This window comes from Schistocerca serialis, chromosome 5, assembly GCF_023864345.2.
Source record: "Schistocerca serialis cubense isolate TAMUIC-IGC-003099 chromosome 5, iqSchSeri2.2, whole genome shotgun sequence".
Lineage (NCBI taxonomy): Eukaryota > Metazoa > Arthropoda > Insecta > Orthoptera > Acrididae > Schistocerca > Schistocerca serialis.
The window spans coordinates 129,034,944-129,051,090 of NC_064642.1; the positions used below are offsets into that span (position 1 = coordinate 129,034,944).

A 16,147-nucleotide genomic window follows, 5' to 3' on the forward strand; every position below is an offset into this window, starting at 1 on the left:
ACTTTCTGTGTGTCTTCTTCGCCATCTGCATTTCAAAATTGTTATTTATTTCTATCTCAAATTCTTTACATTTTTCCTCACTTTTTACTTTTACCATGTCAAACCTGAACTGTTGTAGGTCTAGTTTCGCCTGTCCCTAGAGATGGCCAGTCCCATACTCCATTCCTCGGAGGGCTATGTCATCTATTGATCTAGTTGGTTGACTGTTTTTCCATCCAGTGAGTACTATCTTTCTAGATAAATTTTCTTATGTGGGAATGCTGTTGAGCTGATAACCAAATTCTGTGATTAGGTTTATGGACTTGAGGAAGCATGTAGAAGGTAGGTGTGTGGGGATTGGTAGGGGTGAGCAGAGATGGACTCCGGGGAGAGGTTCTGAGATGGGCCTAAGGCAGGCTCGTCCAGACTGTGCCCCTGGGGCACCAGTGCCCACGGTCACTTGCGGCCAGCGCCCCGGGCGAATTCGTGTGTTGTCGCAGTGGCTGAGCCGTGTCGCTCAGCTGGCCGTGCGGACCGCCCACCGCACCTCGCCATGCCCCTGTACATGCCAGCAGCAGTCAAAAGCGACACAAAGCCGTTAGGCAACAGATGTAAGGCTACAGTGGATCGAGATGGATGGTCAACAGCAGCAGACAAAAAGAAAGAAGAGCGGCGTGTCAGCATTATGTAAACCTGAGTGGGAAATTAATTTCCTTTGTACTGCTGTCGAAAATCATGCCAAATGTTTAGTATGACATCGGAACCTCATGTAGTTAAAAGAGTACTCGTTTGAACGACACTTTAATACCTGTCACAAATATCGGCTCAAAAATTTGTTGCAAGAAGAATGCCAGTCAAAGCTTGAAGAACTGAAAGAAAATTTCAAGCAGCTGTACAGTGAAGTAAGTGTTTCCAATCGTATGACTCTTTATAATCTATAAAGGTGATAGATAAAACTAAATTTTATAATCTGATTTGTCACTTAGCAATGTGCCAGTTATCGAATATCGGATTGTCAGCAACAAGGAACATTTCTTTTCGGTTAATTTTTATATTTGGGTTGCATTAAATCGTGTCATGCAGACATAAGAAAAAGTTTCAGGTGCGTTATTTTTTGCCACTTTCTGAAAAGCCATCACAAACGCTCTCTCGGGCAGCAAAGTGTCATTAAGAGTCATTCTTTGTATTTGTATATTTGTGTGTTTATGCATGGGAAAACACATGTTGTAGTTTGATCTATGTTTTAAATTAATTAAAATGCAGATATTCCAATAGATAAAAATTTATTTTGCGACCACATTTCGCCGTCCTGGATAGTATCTAAGGCCGGAGGAACTGGGGGAAAACGCTCCTAAAACCAATATTTTTTTGTTAGCGTTTTAATTTGACTTTCAATGAATGAAACAATTACAATGAAATGAACACCCATAGCTGCTTACAGGCGTTGACATACGTCAACGGGGACAGATGAAATGTGTGCCCCGACCGGAACTCGAACCCGGGATCTCCTGCTTACAAGACAGACGCTCTATCCATCTGAGCCCCCAAGGACACAGAGGATAGTGCGACTGCAGGGATTTATCTCTGGCATGCCTCCCGCGAAACCCACATTCTCAACGTATTGTCCCGCACTACATTCGTAGTGGCCCCGCCCATTATACTCATTACTTGCAGTGCATAGCCGATTCCCGTAAGAGTTCGGGCCTTGTTTGTGCATTCTCACAGAAGAAGAAGATGGTCAAGTGGCTGGTGAGCCTTAACTCACCGGTGGGCCTTAACTTCTTTCGTCATGGTTACAACATTTTGGCGAAGAGGTAAACGGTAGTAGTTGTTAGCATGGAGGCTAAGTTGGTCTGTCTTCTGGAACAATAACAGCAGCAGCTCATGCAGCAGCAGCAGCAGCTCCAGTTAGACATCTCACAAAAGTTGATGTGGTTGCTAATGGACAAAGTCAATGCCCAGTACGCATTACCACAACAGTTTCCGAGTCCTTGGGTGTCCAATGCTTTCCCACGTCCATCGTCATTCCTACATTTTAATGACACTTAAGAAGGCTGGGAAACATACTTACATTGGCTGGAACAACATTTCACAGGTTTTCAAGTCATGGATGACCCCTTGCAGCGGTCATTGTTTATGTCTTGGGCCTCCCCAGACACATTCTTTCTTCTCTGCAAGTTGGCACCCTTTTCCGATCTTGTGGCTCTCTTGTTCCAGGAGATAGCCTTTTGCTTACAAACTATTATTCAGAGCACTACCATGTGATCGCCTTTCAGCTGGAGTTCCACCAGTGCCATAAACAGCCTGGTGAATCATGTCATTCCTAGGTCATGGACTTGCAGGGTCTCAGCCATCGATGTGATTTTACATGCCCCTTGGTTGTGGTGGCTGATGTGTTGGCATGCGGCATTGGGGCAGTCCTTGCACATCGGAATACCGATGGCTCAGAACAGCCCATTGCTTAAGCATCTAAGAACAGCCCATTGCTTATGCATCTAAGACGTTAACCCCAGTACAACGGAACTACTCCCAGATTGAAAAGGAGGCCCTGGCGATTGTGTTCACCGTCCAAAAATTTCACATCTATCTCTTTGGTACAAAGTTCACCCTCCTGATGAGCCATAAACCCTTGTTTATGCTTTTTGGGCCCCACTCTCGCCTTGTAGAGAGGGTGGCTCAATGTCTCCAGCACTGGATGTTATTTTTACAGTATTACACTTACACCATCTAGTACAAGCCCACTGCCCACCATGCTAATGCGGAAGCTTTGTCACATCCCCCAGCAGCTCCCGATCGTGCGTTTGACCAACAGGAGGTCCTCTGCTTTCACATTTGATTCTGCCCACTGGGAGGCGCTGGACAGTCTGCCTCTTATGACTGCTCACATTGCCATGGCTACATGCCGAGACCCTATCTTGGGGCAGGTTCTCCGCTACATGGCCCACGGTTGGCCCTCCTACATTACTTGTCGGATGCGGACCGACTTCTGCCCCTGGCGCCGCCTGTCCCAAAGGGTCCCCTTGGTCAATGATGTCCTTCTGTTGGCCCCAGAGTCGGATGCCCATTGGGTGGTTGTACCTTTGGATTTTCGACATCACATGCTCAGTTCATTACACCCTGGGCACTGGGGTATATCCCACATGAAACTTTTGGCTCACCGACATGCGTATTGGGCCAGCATTGATGGTGATATTGGCCATCTGGTCCGCGGGTGCACTGTGTGTGCGCGTCGCCAAGCAAGTACCCCTCAGTCATTCACACCGTGGCCTGTGCCTCGACGGCCCTCGGATCGCATCCATCTCGCTTCTGCGGGCCCGTTTTTGGGGTCCATGTGGTTACTTATCGTTGATGCCTACTCCAAATACCCATATGTCATCCGCATAGAATCCACCACCACAGAGGCCACATTCACGGCCCTGGCTCAGGCTCTCACCATTGAGGGCCTGCCTCACACATTGGTCTCTGAAAATGGCCCCTAATTCACGGCATCCTCCTTCCAAGACTTCTGTCAGGCCAACGGTATCAAACATATCCATAGCCGCCTTTCCACCCTTCCTCCAATGGCGCAGTGGAGAGGCTTGTCCCGCACATTTAAGCAACAATTGTCAAAGGTGGTTGAAACATCTCCAACCACTTTGGCCCTCACCCTGTTCTTGAGCACATATCGCAACCCCCCCCCCCCCCCCCCCCCCCTTCCAATTGATGGACATAGTCTGGCAGAGCTCCTCCATGGGCAACAGCCGAGGACCTTCCTCCATCTGCTGATGCTGTCATCCTCCCACCCCTGTTCCCGGCCCTCTCAGCGTTACACCCCCGGGGTGGCCACGTGAGCCCGTGTGTATGGGAGCAAGGCGGGTTTGACTCCCACTATGGTCATCGCGGCCCATGGGCGGCATGTGACGTCAGTGTAGACGTTGAAAGGGTTCGAGTGCCACCATCATAACCAGCTCTGCCCATGCAACCCCAAGGGACTCCCGCCGCCGCTTCCTCCTACACTACCTTCTTCAGGTACAGACATTGTCCTCGAGTCACTACCACTGCCCTCGATTGCTGCCTCCCCGCGAGCCTGCCGCCAGCGCTCCCCACCCCTAGGTCGATCAGAGGCACCCTCCGATGCCCTGGCCTCTTGGTCAGCCATCATGGACACATTGGGCATCCCTTCCTCCCCAACAACAGCAGTTGACAAGCCCGGGTCTTCTCCCATCTGCTGACCATCGCGGCACCGTCCAGTGCGTTTTTGCCCCTATGTGCAGGTTTCAGGGGGAGAGATCTGGTACAGAGTGCCGCGGCATCAGACGGCATGGAACTCAATGACCACTAGAGGTCTCTGCAGCAGTCACGCCATAAACCGTGGCTGGGCACACTCCTGGGCCAAGTCTAACGTGATGGCACCACTGTGGTGCACGTGGTCCTAGTGGCCAATAACGACATACCCTGTTGTGTATTTAGGCAGCTGCCTCTCACTCAGCAAGGCAGTCTAGTATTCGCGTTGAGTCGGTTGATATCTTGCTTACAGACATCGTGTATACGTTGCCTGTGCTTACTTCCTGTTTATGAGTGGACATTGTTTTGATTTCATTAGGTTATCTCTTGCGACCCAATTGGTTAATACTTTGTTGTTGATCTTGGTGTCATGCTCAGTTGTCTGTCATTGTGCTTGTCCTTACATTCACATCCGTCTGTCTTGTTTGTTTGCGGGCCGCTCCCGTTTGGTCCTGCCACATTTTCGTTAGCGGCAACCCCGTGACCGTTCCTGTCGCGGTTACAGCAGTTTCATCATTGGTGCCAATGTAATCTCCGCTAGCAATGGGCACTACTACACGAGTACTTCTTTCGCAGCCAATTGCTTTCCTGATGAGTTGGTGGGGAGGCTCGCGTGCCTCAGCGATACATATAGCCGTACCGTAAGTGCAACCACAATGGAGGGGTATCTGCTGAGAGGCCAGACAAATGTGTGGTTCCTGGAGAGGGGCAGCAGCCTGGATGATTGACTGATCTGGCGTTGTAACATTAACCGAAACAGCCTTGCTGTGCTAGTACTGAAAACAGTTGAAAGCAAGGGGAAACTACAGCCATAATTTTTCCCAAGGGCATGCAGCTTTACTGTATGGTTAAATGATGATTGCGTCCTCGTGGGTAAAATAGTCTGGAGGTAAAATAGTCCCCCATTCGGATCTCTGGGCAGGGACTAGTCAGGAGCACATCCTTATCAGGAGAAACAAAAGTGGAATTCTACAGATCAGTTCGTGGAATGTCAGATCCGTTAATCAGACAGATAGGTTAGAAAATTTAATTAGGGAAATGGATAGTTTAAAGTTAGATTTATTGGGAATTAGTGAAGTTCGGTGGCAGGAGGAACAAGACTTCTGGTCAGGTGAATACAGAGTTATAAACAAAATTAAATAGGTGTAATGCAGGATTAGGTTTAATAAGGAATAAAAAAATAGGGGCACGAGTAAGTTACTGTGAACAGCATAGTGAATGCATTATTGTAGCCAAGATAGACACGAAGCCCACGCCTACCATAGTAGCACTAGTTTATATGCCAACTAGCTCTGCAGATGATGAAGAGATTGAAGAAATGGATGACTAGATAGACGAAATTATTCAGATAGTGAAGGGAGACGAAAATTTAATAGTCATTGGGGAATGGAATAGGAAGAGAAGGAAAAGTAGTAGGTGAATATGGAATGTGGGTAACGACTGAAAGAGGAAGCCACCTGTAGAATTTTGCGCAGGGAATAATTTAATCAAAGCTAGCACTTGGTTTAAGAAGGTGTGGCAGGGGGCGAAAGACATTCTGGAGGGCTGAACAGAAGGCCTCTCCAGTTTATCTGATGAACCGGTTTCAGGCTCCGTCTCAGGCTGATACTGATCTTCGGCCAGAGATGGCTGCTTGTCCTGTTCCAGAGGTTGCCCCTCAGTCTGCAGGATCCGGGCGGTCGCAGAGGGTGGGCTTACTGGTAGTTGGGAGCTCCAACGTCAGGCGCGTAATGGGACCCCTTAGGGATATGGCAGCAAGAGAGGGGAAGAAAACCAATGTGCACTCCGTGTGCATACCGGGGGGAGTCATTTCAGATGTGGAAAGGGTCCTTCCGGATGCCATGAAGGGTACAGGTGGTTGCTCATGTCGGCACCAATGATGTGTGTCGCTATGGATCGGAGGAAATCCTCTCTGGCTTCCGGCGGCTATCTGATTTGGTGAAGACTGCCAGTCTCGCTAGTGGGATGAAAGCAGAGCTCACCATCTGCAGCATCGTCGACAGGACTGACTGCGGGCCTTTGGTACAGAGCCGAGTGGAGGGTCTGAATCAGAGGCTGAGATGGTTCTGCGACCGTGTGGGCTGCAGATTCCTCGACTTGTGCCATAGGGTGGTGGGGTTTCGGGTTCTGCTGGATAGGTCAGGAGTCCACTACACGCAGCAAGCGGCTACTCGGGTAGCAGGGGTTGTGTGGCGTGGTCTGGGCGGTTTTTTAGGTTAGATGGCCTCGGGCAAGTACAGAAAGGGCAACAGCCTCAAAGGGTGCGGGGCAAAGTCAGGACATGCGGGGACCAAGCAGCAATTGGTATTGTAATTGTAAACTGTCGAAGCTGCATTGGTAAAGTACCGGAACTTCAAGCGCTGATAGAAAGCACCGAAGCTGAAATCGTTATAAGTACAGAAAGCTGGCTGAAGCCAGAGATAAATTCAGCCGAAATTTTTACTAAGGCACAGATGGTGTTTAGAAAGGATAGATTGCATGCAACCGGTGGTGGTGTGTTTGTCACTGTTAGTAGTAGTTTATTCTGTAGTGAAGTAGAAGTGGATAGTTCCTGTGAATTATTATGGGTGGAGATTACACTCAACAACTGAGCTAGGTTAATAATTGGCTCCTTTTACCGACCTCCCGACTCAGCAGCATTAGTGGCAGAACAAGTGAGAGAAAATTTGGAATACATTTCACATAAATTTTCTCAGCGTGTTATAGTCTTAGGTGGAGATTTCAATTTACCAGATATAGACTGGGACACTCAGATGTTTAGGATGGGTGGTAGAGACAGAGCATCGAGTGACATTATACTGAGTGCACTATCCGAAAATTACCTCGAGCAATTAAACAGAGAACCGACTCGTGGAGATAACATCTTGGACCTACTGATAACAAACAGACCCGAACTTTTCGACTCTGTATGTGCAGAACAGGGAATCAGTGATCATAAGGCCGTTGCAGCATCCCTGAATATGGAAGTTAATAGGAATATAAAAAAAGGGAGGAAGGTTTATCTGTTTAGCAAGAGTAATAGAAGGCAGATTTCAGTCTACGTAACAGATCAAAACGAAAATTTCTGTTCTGACACTGACATTGTTGAGTGTTTATGGAAAAAGTTTAAGGCAATCGTAAAATGCATTTTAGACAGGTACATGCCGAGTAAACCTGTGAGGGACGGGAAAAACCCACCGTGGTTCAACAACAAAGTTAGGAAACTACTGCGAAAGCAAAGAGAGCTTCACTCCAAGTTTAAATGCAGCCAATACCTCTCAGACAAACAGAAGCTAAACGATGACAAAGTTAGCGTAAGGGGGGCTATGCGTGAAGCGTTCAGTGAATTTGAAAGTAAAATTCTATGTACCGACTTGACAGAAAATCCTAGGAAGTTCTGGTCTTATGTTAAATCAGTAAGTGGCTCGAAACAGCATATCGAGACACTCCGGGATGATGATGGCATTGAAACAGAGGATAACACGCGTAAAGCTGAAATACTAAACACCTTTTTCCAAAGCTGTTTCACAGAGGAAGACCACACTGCAGTTCCTTCTCTAAATCCTCGCACAAACGAAAAAATGGCTGATATCGAAATAAGTGTCCAAGGAGTAGAAAAGCAACTGGAATCACTCAACAGAGGAAAGTCCACTGGACCTGACGGGATACCAGTTTGATTCTATACAGAGTACGCGAAAGAACTTGCCCCCCTTCTAACAGCCGTGTACCGTAAGTCTCTAGAGGAACGGAAGGTTCCAAATGATTGTAAAAGAGCACAGGTAGTCCCAGTCCTCAAGAAGGGTCGTCGAGCAGATGCGCAAAACTATAGACCTATATCTTTGACGTCGATCTGTTGTAGAATTTTAGAACATGTTTTTTGCTCGAGTATCATGTCGTTTTTGGAAACCCAAAATCTACTCTGTAGGAATCAACATGGATTCCGGAAACAGCAATCGTGTGAGACCCAACTCGCTTCATGAGGCCCAGAAAATATTAGATACAGGCTCCAGGTAGATGCCATTTTCCTTTACTTCCGGAAGGCATTCAATACAGTTCCGCACTATCGCCTGATAAACAAAGTAAGAGCCTACAGAATATCAGACCAGCTGTGTGGCTGGATTGAAGAGTTTTTAGCAAACAGAACACAGCATGTTGTTATTAATGGAAAGACGTCTACAGACGTTAAAGTAACCTCTGATGTGCCACAGGGGAGTGTTATGGGACCATTGCTTTTCACAATATATAAAAATGACCTAGTAGATAGTGTCGGAAGTTCCATGCGGCTTTTCGCGGATGATGCTGTAGTATACAGAGAAGTTGCAACTTTAGAAAATTGTAGCGAAATGCAGGAAGATCTGCAGTGGATAGGCACTTGGTGCAGGGAGTGGCAACTGACCCTTAACATAGACAAATGTAATGTATTGCGAATACATAGAAAGAAGGATCCTTTATTGTATGATTATATGATAGCGGAACAAACACTGGTAGCAGTTACTTCTGTAAAATATCTGGGAGCATGCCTGCGGAACGATTTGAAGTGGAATGATCATATAAAATTAATTGTTGGTAAGGCGGGTACCAGGTTGAGGTTCATTGGGAGAGTCCTTAGAAAATGTAGTCCATCAACAAAGGAGGTGGCTTACAAAACACTCGTTCGACCTATACTTGAGTATTGCTAATCAGTGTGGGATCCGTACCAGATCGGGTTGACGGAGGAGATAGAGAAGATCCAAAGAAGAGCGGCACGTTTCGTCACAGGGTTATTTGGTAACCGTGATAGCGTTACAGAGATGTTTAGCAAACTCAAGTGGCAGACTCTGCAAGAGAGGCGCTCTGCATCGCGGTGTAGCTTCCTCGCCAGGTTTCGAGAGGGTGCGTTTCTGGATGAGGTATCGAATATATTGCTTCCCCCTACCTATACCTCCCGAGGAGATCACGAATGTAAAATTAGAGAGATTCGAGCGCGCACGGAGGCTTTCAGACAGTCGTTCTTCCCACGAACGGAACAGAAAAGGGTGGTAATGACAGTGGCACGTAAAGTGCCCTCCGCCACACACCGTTGGGTGGCTTATGGAGTATAAATGTAGATGTAGATGTAGATGTAGAATCATGAAAGAACGTTCTACATCTACATCTACATGGATACTCTGCAAATCACATGTAAGTGCCTGGCAGAGGGTTCATCGAACCACCTTCACAGTTCTCTTATTATTCCAATCTCAGATAGCGTGTGGAAAGAAGGAACACCTATATCTTTTCATACAAGCTCTGACTTCCCTTGTTTTATTGTGGTGATCATTTCTCCCTATGTTGGTTGGTGTCAACAAAATATTTTCACATTCAGAAGAGACATTTGGTAATTGGAATTTTGTGAGAAGGTTCCGTCGCAATGAAAAACGCCTTTCTTTTAATGATGTCCAGCCCAAATCCTGTATCATTTCAGTGACACACTCTCCAAAATTGCGCGATAATACAAAACATGCTGCCCTTCTTTGAACTTTTTCAGTGTACTCTGTCAGTCCTATCTGGTAAGGATCCCACACCGCACAGCAGTTTTCTAAAAGATTTCAGTGACACACACTCTAAAATTGCGCGATAATACAAAACATGCTGCCCTTCTTTGAACTTTTTCAGTGTACTCTGTCAGTCCTATCTGGTAAGGATCCCACACCGTACAGCAGTTTTCTAAAAGAGGATGGAGAAGTGTAGTGTAGGCAGTCTCATTAGTAGATCTGTTACATTTTCTAAGTGTCCTGCCAATAAAACACAGTCTTTGGTTAGCCTTCCCCACAACTTTTTCTGTGTGTTCCTTCCAATTTAAGTTGTTCGTAATTGTAATTCCTAGGTATTTACTTGAATTTACGTCCTTTATATTTCTATGATTTATTGTGTAATCGAAGTTTAACAGATTCCTTTTAGCACTCATGTGGATGACATCTCACTTTTCATTATTTAGGATGAACCGCCAATTTTTGCACCATTCAGATATCTTTTCTAAATCATTTTCCAATTTGTTTTGATCTTCTGATGTCTTTACTAGTTGATAAATAACAGTGTCATCTGCGAACAACCAAAGACGGCTGGTCAGGTTGTCTCCCAAATCTGCCAGGGAGTTTCATATCAGCGCACACTCCGCTGCAGAGTGAAAATCTCATTTTGTCTCCCAAATCGTTTATATAGGTAAGGAACAGCAAAGGGCCTATAACACTACCTTGGGGAATTCCAGAAATCACTTCTGTTTTCCCCAATGACTTTCCGTCAATTACTACGAACTGTGACTTATGACAGGAAGTCACAAATCCAGTCTCATAACTGAGACAATATTCCATTAGCACGCAATTTCACTATAAGCTGCTTGTGTGGTACAGTGTCAAAAGCCTTCTGGAAATCCAGAAATTCGGAATAGATCTGAAATTCCTTATCAATAGCACTCAACACTCATGCGAATAAACAGCTAGTTGTGTTTCACAAGAACGATGTGTTCTAAACCCATTTTGACTGTGTGTCAATAGACTGTTTTCTCCGAGATAATTCATAATGTTCAAACACAATAAATGTTCCAGAATCCTGCTGCATATTGACGTTAATGATATGGGCTTGTAATTAAGTGGATTACTCCTACTACCTTTCTGTGCAACTTTCATCGAGCGAATGATTGTGTATGGTTGTCAAGTACGGAGCTAATGCATCAGCGTGCTGTGAAAGCATACCTATTTGGTATACAGTTTGGACCAGACGACTTACTTTTATTAAGTGATTTAAGTTGCTTCACTACTCTGAGGATATGTACTTCTACGTTAATCATGTTGGCAGCTGTTCTTGATTAGAATTCTGGAATATTTACTTTGTCTTCTTTTGTGAAGGCATTTCAGAAGGCTGCGTTTAATAACTCTGCTTTGTTAGCACTGTCTTCAATAGTATCTCCATTGCTATCGTACAGAAAATACATTGATTATTTCTTGCCGCTAACATACTTCACATATGACCAGAATCTCTTTGCATTTTCTGCCAAGTTTTGAGACAAAGTTTCGTTGTGGAAACTGTTATAAGTATTTTGCTTTGAAGTCCGCACTAAATTTCAAGCTTATGTAAAAATCGCCAATCTTGGGGATTTTGATTCTGTTTAAATTTGGCATGTTTGTTTCGTTGTTTTGGCAACAGTGTTCTGACCCATTTTGTGTACCAAGGAGGATCAGCTCCATCGTTTGTTAATTTATTTGGTATAAATCTTTGAATTGCTGTCAATATTATTTCCCTGAATTCAAGCCACATCTGGTCTACACTTATATCATTAATTTGGAAGGAGTGGAGGTTGTCTCTCAGAAAGGTATCAAGTGAATTTTTTATAGGTATATTTTTCGTTTATTTTTGGAAGATTTGTGGGTTACAATATTCAGTCTCACTGTGACAACCCTGTGTCCACTAGTCCCTGTATCTGTTTTGATGCTGGTTACTAACTCAGGATTATTTGTTGCTAAGAGGTCAAGTGTGTATTCACGAGCGTTTTCTATTCCCATGGGCTCATGAACTAACTGCCTGAAATAATTTTCAGAGAGTGCGTTTAGCACAATTTTGGATAATGTTTTATGCACACCTCCTGAATTAAACATGTAGTATTTTTGCCAACACATCAAGGATAAATTAAAGACACCACCAACTATAATTGTATGAGTCTGGTACATGTTTGAAATTAAACTCAAGTTTTCTTTGAACCTTTCAGCAACTGTATCATCTGAATTGAGAGGTCGGTAAAAGGATCCAGTTATTATTTTATTCCAGTTGCCTACAATGACCTCTGCTCATACTAACTCACAGGAACTATATACTTCAATTTCGCGACAAGTTAAGCTACTTCTAACAGCAACAAATATGCCACCGCCAACCGTGTTTAGCCTCCTTTCGGAACACTGTTAGGCTCTTCACAAAAATTTCAGCTGAGCTTATCTCCAGCTTTAGGCAGCTTTCAGTGCCTATAATGATTTGAGCATAAGTGCTTTCTATTAGCACTTGGAGCTCTGGTACTTTCCCAACACAGCTACGACATTTTACAACTATTACACTGATGGTTCCTGTATCTACGTTCTTCCTGTGTAGTATACTTGGAAGATGCCTGGAGACACTGGAAGCTTTCAGATAGATTATATAACGGTAAGACAGAGATTTAGGAAGCAGATTTTAAATTGTAAGATATTTCCAGGGGCAGATGTGTACTCTGACCACAATCTACCTTATTTACTCGAATCTAAGCCACACTTCTTTTCCGGTTTTTGTAATCCAACAAACCGCCTGCGGCTTAGAATGGAGTGCAAAGTAAGCGCTAGTTCTGAAAAATGTTGGTAGGTGTCGCCACAACTAACTTCTGCCGTCAAATATATGTCGCGCTACACAGGTATGCTTTGGAGGCACAAAGATAAATACTGGCGTCAAAACCTCTGCGGCAGTAAATAAATTAAAAGGTAAAAGAATGTAAACATTATGCCATGTAGTCTTTCATGTTTGCTGCTATTTCATTTAAATCCTGTCTGCCTAATAAACTACGAAACTAGAACAGCAAACACGGAAGAATATACATATCCTGTCATGTTTATATTCGTATTATTCTTATGCTGAATATTGATACAGTCAGAAACTAAACACGGCAACTGACTAGATTTTTAAATCTAAGATGACCCTAATTTCTGGGCAGAATGTAACGTACTAAAGAGTCGTCTGCAAAGATTTTCAAATGGAGAAAAATTTTCGCTAAACTCTCGTTCAGAACATCATCTATCATACGCAGTCTATTATTTGGTTCTTGCTGATCATTATCAAAGAAAGCAGCAGTTTAAGCAACAACAAATAGCAGACTCTCGCCATTGTTTCGCTTATGAGACAGTTCCTCTCTTTTTTTTCTTTTTTTAATTGTAAGCCACGGTAGCGCGCACAAAAGCAAGTCTTGCCGTGAGCGGCGACAGGTCGTAAACACGCATTATCAGAATGTAACAAACAATGCATGACACAGTACAATAATGCATTTTCAGCTTAGAGTGACATAAACACCTATAACAAAGAGAATGGCACTTATCAGATCAAAGCAAAATAAGCAATCGATTCAAACCAGACGAATCACGCGAAAAAGGAAGGGTACCCGTATAAATACGGACGGAGCGCCTGACACATAGCAATGGCTACCTGGTAAAGCTTAACTGTTAAGCTTACGACTCGAACCAAACTACTGTAGCTGTATCTTCATCCATTCGACCTCGATTGTTTTTTATGTTACAATGGACCAACTGTTTTTCGATTTGGAGGGGCGGTCTAAAACTTTTCTCTCACCTTGAATTTCGAGTCTCAAATTTCAGGAGCGGCTTAGAGACGGGAAAATTTTTTTTACTTGATTTCGAGTCTCATTTTTCGGGTGCGGCTTAGATTCGAGTGCGGCTTAGATTTGAGTAAATACGGTATTGGTTATGAACTGTAGATTAAAACTGAAGAAACTGTAAAAAGGTGGGAATTTAAGGAGATGGGACCTGAATAAACTGAAAGAACCAGAGACGTTTCAGAGAGAGCATTAGGGAATGATTGACAAGGACAGGGGAAAGAAATATGGTAGAAGAAGAATGGGTAGCTCTGAGAGATGAAATAGTGAAGGCAGCAGTTGGTAGAAAGATGAGGGCTTGTAGAAATCCTTGGGCAACAGAAGAGATATTGAAATTAATTGATGAAAGGAGAAAATATAAAAATGCCGTAAATGAAGTAGGCAAAACGGAATACAAACGTCTCAAAAATGAGATCAACAGGAAGTGCAAAGTGGCTAAGCAGGGATGGCTAGAGGGCAAATGTAGGGATGTAGAGGCATATATCACTTGTAGTAAGTTAGATACTGCCTACAGGAAAATTAAAGAGACCTTTGGAAAAAAGAGAACCACCTATATGAATATTAAGAGCTCAGATTGAAAACGAGTTCTAAGCAAAGAAGGGAAATCAGAAAGGTGGAAGGAGTATATAGAGGGTCTATATGAGGGCGATGTGCTTGAGGGCAATATTATGGAAATGGAAGAGCACATAGATGAAGATGAAATGGGAGATGTGATATTGCGTGAAGAGCTTGACAGAGCACTGAATGAAATAAGTCAAAACAAGGCCCCGGGAGTAGACAACATTCCATTAGAATTACTGATAGCCTTGGGATAGACAGCCATGACAAAACTCTACCATCTGGTGAACAAGATGAATGAGACAGGCAAAATACCCTCAGACTTCAAGAAGAAAGTAATAATTCAAATCCCAAAGAAAGCAGGTGTCGACAGGTGTGAAAATTACCGAAGTATCAGTTTTAATAAATCATGGCTGCAAAATACTAAAACAAATTCTTTACAGACGAATGGAAAAAGTGGTAGAAGCCGACCATGGGGGAGATCCGTTTGGATTCCATAGGAATGTTGAAACACGTAAGGCAATACTGACCTTACAGCTTATCTTAGAAGGTAGGTTAGGAAAGACAAAACTACATTTATAGTATTTGTCGACTTAAGGAAACCTTTTGACAGTGCTGACGGGATTACTCTCTTTCAAATTCTGAAGGTGGCAGGGGTAAAATACAGCAAGCAAAAGGCTATTTACAATTTGTACAGAAACTGGATGGCCGTTATAAGAGTCGAGGGGCACGAAAGAGAAGCAGTGGTTGAGATAGGAGTAAGACAGGGTTGTAGCCTATCCCGATATTATTCAATATGTACATTGAGCAAGCAGCAAAGGAAACATGAAAAATTTGGAGTAGGAATTAAAATCCAGGGAGAAGAAATAAAAACCTTGTCAGAGACAGCAAAGGACCTGGAAGAGCAGTTGAATGGAATGGACAGTGTCTTGAAAGGAGGATATAAGATGAACATCAACAAAAGCAAAACGAGGATAATGGAATGTAGTTGAATTAAATCGGGTGATGCTCTGGGAATTAGATTAGGAAATGAGACACTAAAAGTAGTAGATGAGTTTTGCTATTTGGGAAGCAAAATAAGTGATGATGGCAGAAATAGAGGGGGTATAAAATGTAGACTGGAAATGGCAAGGAAAGCGTTTCTGAGGAAGAGAAATTTTTTAAAATCAAGTGTAGATTTGTGTGTCAGGAAGTCTTTTCTGGAAGTATTTGAATGGAGCCTATCCATGTCTGGAAGTGAAACATGGACAATAAAGAGTTTAGACAAGAACAAATAAAAATTTTCATAATGTGGTGCTACAGAAGAATGCGGAAGATTTGATGGGTAGATCACCGAACTAATGAGGAGGTACTGAATAGAATTGGGGAGAAGGGGAATATGTGGCACAACTTGACAAGAAGAAGGGATCAGTTGGTGGGACATGTTCTCAGGCATAAATGACTTGAGTTGTGAATAAGACCATCTCTCTCTCTCTCTCTCTCTTTAAGTGTTCATTCCTTATTTCTTCACCACAAGAATTATTAATGTGTATTTTTTATTATGCTTCTGAAATGTTTTTACCATTTAGGTATCAAAGCAAGCTACTTGAAAATTAGTATGTGGATAACTATCAGTCATTTAAAATACAGTAAGTTTTATGTATTTCTTGCCAAATTTAGTCCTTGGAGAACAACATCCAAAGTCACTGAATCAGGTTGTATCAGAATAATTTTAGAATTTTGCCCCTCCCTGGAAAAAAATCTGTGGATGCCCATGCTGTGTGATAAGGTATTTGGAGAAAGTTTTCATTTTTTGTAGAAACTGTAATGAAAATGTGGGGCTCTGTTCAGTTGAACTTTCCAGTACAACCTGCTTCAGTCTCCATTGTCACCTCTGGTATGTAGTCAAAATCTTACTCTCACTGGTATGATCTCTTGAACAGGTCCAAAGTGCCTTGTTGATAATCCGATTATCAGGTGTTACTAACTGAGAATGTGACAGAATTTAAAACTTAGTAAATGGATCTTTCT

The 16,147-nt window shown here is 43.5% G+C and overlaps 1 protein-coding gene across 1 annotated transcript in view; it reads left to right on the forward strand.

Annotated features, from left to right (window-relative positions):
* The window catches only part of LOC126481156 (BTB/POZ domain-containing protein KCTD3), a 252,677-nt gene that overhangs the window by 80,235 nt on the left and 156,295 nt on the right, over nt 1-16,147 (forward strand). The gene's annotated exons all lie outside the window — the stretch shown is intronic.